Raw genomic sequence first — 5967 nt, 5'->3', positions numbered from 1 at the left:
GGGCTTTATCCGTAAATCCTCCTCTCCTGCCGGAGCCGGATTTTTCTTTGTGTCCAAAAAAGATGGCTCCCTACGTCCATGCATTGACTACCGCGGTCTTAATAAAATCACGGTTAAGAACCGCTACCCCTTACCCCTCATCTCTGAACTCTTTGATCGCCTCCAAGGTGCCCACATCTTCACTAAATTGGACTTAAGAGGCGCCTATAACCTCATCCGCATCAGAGAGGGGGACGAGTGGAAAACGGCATTTAACACCAGAGATGGACACTTTGAGTATCTGGTCATGCCCTTTGGACTGTGCAACGCCCCTGCCGTCTTCCAAGACTTTGTCAATGAAATTTTTCGTGATCTGTTATACTCCTGTGTTGTTGTATATCTGGACGATATCCTAATTTTTTCTGCCAATCTAGAAGAACACCGCCAGCATGTCCGTATGGTTCTTCAGAGACTTCGTGACAACCAACTCTATGCCAAAATTGAGAAATGTCTGTTTGAATGCCAATCTCTTCCTTTTCTAGGATATTTGGTCTCTGGCCAGGGACTACAGATGGATCCAGACAAACTCTCTGCCGTCTTAGATTGGCCACGCCCCTCCGGACTCCGTGCTATCCAACGCTTTTTGGGGTTCGCCAATTATTACAGGCAATTTATTCCACATTTTTCTACCATTGTGGCTCCTATCGTGGCTTTAACCAAAAAAAATGCTGATCCCAAGTCCTGGCCCCCTCAAGCAGAAGACGCCTTTAAACGACTCAAGTCTGCCTTTTCTTCGGCTCCCGTCCTCTCCAGACCTGACCCTTCCAAACCCTTCCTATTGGAGGTTGATGCCTCCTCAGTGGGAGCTGGAGCTGTTCTTCTACAAAAAAATTCTTCCGGGCATGCTGTCACTTGTGGTTTTTTCTCTAGGACCTTCTCTCCAGCGGAGAGGAACTACTCCATCGGGGATCGAGAGCTTCTAGCCATTAAATTAGCACTTGAGGAATGGAGGCATCTGCTGGAGGGATCAAGTTCTCCTGTTATTATCTACACCGACCACAAGAACCTCTCCTACCTCCAGTCTGCCCAACGGCTGAATCCTCGCCAGGCCCGGTGGTCTCTGTTCTTTGCCCGATTTAATTTTGAGATTCACTTTCGTCCTGCCGATAAGAACATTAGGGCCGATGCTCTCTCTCGTTCCTCGGATGCCTCAGAAGTTGAACTCTCTCCGCAACACATCTTTCCACCTGACTGCCTGATCTCCACTTCTCCTGCCTCCATCAGGCAGACTCCTCCAGGAAAGACCTTTGTTTCTCCTCGCCAACGCCTCGGAATCCTCAAATGGGGTCACTCCTCCCATCTCGCAGGTCATGCGGGTATCAAGAAATCTGTGCAACTCATCTCCCGCTTCTATTGGTGGCCGACTCTGGAGACGGATGTTGTGGACTTTGTGCGAGCCTGCACTATCTGTGCCCGGGATAAGACTCCTCGCCAGAAGCCCGCTGGTTTTCTTCATCCTCTGCCTGTCCCCGAACAGCCTTGGTCTCTGATTGGTATGGATTTTATTACTGATTTACCCCCTTCCCGTGGCAACACTGTTATTTGGGTGGTCGTTGATCGATTCTCCAAAATGGCACATTTCATCCCTCTTCCTGGTCTTCCTTCTGCGCCTCAGTTGGCTAAACAATTTTTTGTACACATTTTTCGTCTTCACGGGTTGCCTACACAGATTGTCTCGGATAGAGGCGTCCAATTCGTGTCTAAATTCTGGAGGGCTCTCTGTAAACAACTCAAGATTAAATTAAATTTTTCTTCTGCATATCATCCCCAGTCCAATGGACAAGTAGAAAGGATTAACCAGATCTTGGGTGATTATTTGCGACATTTTGTTTCCTCCCGCCAGGATGACTGGGCAGATCTCCTCCCATGGGCCGAATTCTCGTATAACTTCAGGGTCTCTGAGTCTTCCTCCAAATCCCCATTTTTCGTGGTGTACGGCCGTCACCCTCTTCCCCCCCTCCCTACTCCCTTGCCCTCTGGTCTGCCCGCTGTGGATGAAATTTCTCGTGACCTTTCCATCATATGGAGAGAGACCCAAAATTCTCTCTTACAGGCTTCATCACGCATGAAGAAGTTCGCGGATAAGAAAAGAAGAGCTCCCCCCGTTTTTTCCCCTGGAGACAAGGTATGGCTCTCCGCTAAATATGTCCGCTTCCGTGTCCCTAGCTACAAGTTGGGACCACGCTATCTTGGTCCTTTCAAAATTTTGTGTCAAATTAATCCTGTCTCTTATAAACTTCTTCTTCCTCCCTCTCTTCGTATCCCTAATGCCTTTCACGTCTCTCTTCTCAAACCACTCATCCTCAACCGTTTTTCTCCCAAATCTGTTCCTCCCACTCCTGTTTCCGGCTCCTCGGACATCTTCTCGGTCAAAGAAATTTTAGCTGCCAAAAAGGTCAGAGGAAAAAATTTTTTTTTAGTGGACTGGGAGGGTTGTGGTCCTGAAGAGAGATCCTGGGAACCTGAGGACAACATCCTAGACAAAAGTCTGCTCCTCAGGTTCTCAGGCTCTAAGAAGAGGGGGAGACCCAAGGGGGGGGGTACTGTTACGCCGAGCGCTCCGGGTCCCCGCTCCTCCCCGGAGCGCTCGCTTCACTCTCCCCGCGGCAGCGCTCCGGTCACGTCCTCTGACCCGGGGCGCTGCGATTCCGCTGCCAGCCGGGATGCGATTCGCGATGCGGGTAGCGCCCGCTCGCGATGCGCACCCCGGCTCCCCTACCTGACTCGCTCTCCGTCTGTTCTGTCCCGGCGCGCGCGGCCCCGCTCCCTAGGGCGCGCGCGCGCCGGGTCTCTGCGATTTAAAGGGCCACTGCGCCGCTGATTGGCGCAGTGGTTCCAATCAGTGTGTTCACCTGTGCACTTCCCTATATCACCTCACTTCCCCTGCACTCCCTTGCCGGATCTTGTTGCCTTAGTGCCAGTGAAAGCGTTCCTTGTGTGTTCCTTGCCTGTGTTTCCAGACCTTCTGCCGTTGCCCCTGACTACGATCCTTACTACCTGCCAGCCGGCATCGTGACATATATGTATAGATTAATACTCATTAGAACAATGTGCTTGATAAGTATGCGTTGTATTTAAGGAACTCCCTACCTATGTGGCTAAATAAGATCTATTTTGCACATATTAAATGTGCATAAGTTAGTAATAGCATCATTAGAATAACTAAATGTATTTCATAACTACCATCATTGCTGCAAAACGACTAAGTCCACAGACATGCGCGGAATCCGATATCGGGACATCTGAAGTCGGACGCAGGGGCAGATACTGACTAAATTTAAGATTGAATCTAAGTCTATTGACATGCGCGAATGGCTGAATGCCGTGGAGCGGACATGCCTAACTGCCCATAACTGTGATGGACTATTACCAAGTGCGGAGACATGCGTCGCGCACCGTATACACGTAGGGTGAGTAACGGGGAATGAAGCGTGCTGATTGGTAGGGAGGATATCAACACATAGTGACGTGGCATGACCGGATTGGTTAGTCGCGTACCTTGAGTCCAGATAGGCTGAACAATCGGCGCATAATGATGCAGTGCTTTTTGACATCACCAACAGAGGATATAAAAGGGAGAGCGGACCAAACGAGTAGCCATTAGCCTCTGTACCTTGATAAAGTTGGTCCATCCAACGAAACGTCGGGAAGCGGAGGGCTATTCATATTTTAACTAGCAGCTATCAGTGCTTTTCTGTCTATATAGCGGCTTCCATAGATTAGTGCTAGTAAAGCACAATACCATTACAAACGAAGTTATAGGATGCTCATATACTATTTTAGCAACTACTAGCTGTGCTTTTAATCACAACACCGGAGCTCATATATATTTTAAATGATCTAATAAAATTCAGTTTTAAGGGGGGATTCTAGTTTAGGGTTAACCCCTTGGGGGGCGACCCCTAAAGGTTGTTGTTTATATATAATTTGCCCTGGAATCCCTGGGGAATTTTTGTTGTTGTTAACTTCAGTATTCCGACCACCGCTCCTCCGGACCGGGGTCACAATCTACTGCTATGGCCTATGGGTCATAGCAGTAGGTCCTGGGATCGGGGAGCAGAGGTCGGAACACTGAAGATGACGTGCCGCTCGTCACTTACCATGCGGGCGTCCTACTCACTGCTCCGTTTTTCTCTTATGGGCGCACGCACGGGTCCCTGCGTTTTTAAAGTTAACACGGGGGCCACCGTAGAGAGGTAATTGCTGGGACATCTTTGTGTCCTGAAAAGCGTTTCTACCCAATTGGAGTAGAACATTTGTGCAGCCGTTTTGGCAGTGAGATCTTTGACTGGAACAATGACAACCCACTTGGAGAAGTGGTCGACCATACTGAGAGCGTAGGTGTACTTGGATCGTGTAGGAGCCAATTTCACGTGGTCTAGCATGACCAACTGGTTAGGTCTGTTGCTCTGGATGGGATGGAGGGGCGCCCTTATGTCCATATTTGGTAAAGTTGCAGACAGCATTCACTGCACCATTTCTCAACATCACTCCGCATCCCAATCCAGTAGAATCTTCTCCGAACTGTGTTTTCCATCTTATGGACTCCGAAGTGTCCCGACTGGTCATGGTAGGCGTTGAGGACCATAGCCGCATCTCTTCTGGGAACCAGAATCTGATGTAGTTGTTCACCGGAGACCGAATTCAAATAATTGTGATGCAACAGTCCTTTGTGCACAAACAGTCCTTTACTCTGATGCCACAGTTGGTTGAACTCATAGTCACAATGGGCCCTACGCAGTCGAGTCGGTACCTTTTTTGCCAGGAGGCAATCCATCAGGTCTCCCATGACTCGGCTTTCGTTTTGCAGAGTCTTCCAAGTATAGAAATCCTCTTTAACCTTCCCTGGCCGTGGTTCACCATTGACAAGGGTAGTGACAACATTTTGATGGACGAACCGCTGGTAAAACAGAGGCATCTCCACATCTTCCCACTCGTCTTCTTGGGGTGGCCCTTTGCCAGGGGTCATCCGGGATAGCACATCAGCATTAACATTTGACTTGCCGCTTCTATACTTGATAGTGAAGCTGTAGTTGGCTAACCTCTAAGCCCATCACTGTTCAAAAGAAGTTTAGCGGTGTTCAATTGTCTCAAGGGATTGTTATCGGTATAAACTGTAAATGGCGTGGCAGCCAAATAATCTTTTAATTTCTCTGTCACGGCCCATACCAGGGCGAGAAGTTCCAATTTGAAAGAGCTACAATTAGCATCATTCTTCTCCACTCCCAGCAGATTCCGACTGGCGTAGGCAATCACTCGCTCTTGACGATCTTGGACTTGGGACAGGACGGCTCCTAGGCCTGCAAAACAGGCATCAGTATATAGCCGGAACGGCTGACTGTAATCTAAATTTGTCAAGATGGGTGGCTGTGTGTTACGCCGAGCGCTCCGGGTCCCCGCTCCTCCCCGGAGCGCTCGCTACACTCTCCTCACTGCAGCGCTCCGGTCAGATCCACTGACCCGGGGCGCTGCGATACCGCCTCCAGCCGGGATGCGATTCGCGATGCGGGTAGCGCCCGCTCGCGATGCGCACCCCGGCTCCCGTACCTTACTCGCTCTCCGTCAGTCCTGTCCCGGCGCGCGCGGCCCCGCTCCCTAGGGCGCGCGCGCGCCGGGTCTTTGCGATTTAAAGGGCCACTGCGCCGCTGATTGGCGCAGTGGTTCCAATTAGTGTTATCACCTGTGCACTTCCCTATATCACCTCACTTCCCCTGCACTTCCTTGCCGGATCTTGTTGCCATCGTGCCAGTGAAAGCGTTTCCTTGTGTGTTCCTAGCCTGTGTTCCAGACCTCCTGCCGTTGCCCCTGACTACGATCCTTGCTGCCTGCCCCGACCTTCTGCTATGTCCGACCTTGCTTCTGTCTACTCCCTTGTACCGCGCCTATCTTCAGCAGCCAGAGAGGTTGAGCCGTTGCTAGTGGATACGA

This window comes from Hyla sarda, chromosome 4 (genome assembly GCF_029499605.1).
Source record: "Hyla sarda isolate aHylSar1 chromosome 4, aHylSar1.hap1, whole genome shotgun sequence".
Lineage (NCBI taxonomy): Eukaryota > Metazoa > Chordata > Amphibia > Anura > Hylidae > Hyla > Hyla sarda.
The sequence above is the reverse complement of the archived record's forward strand: the minus strand, read 5'-3'. Positions refer to the sequence as shown.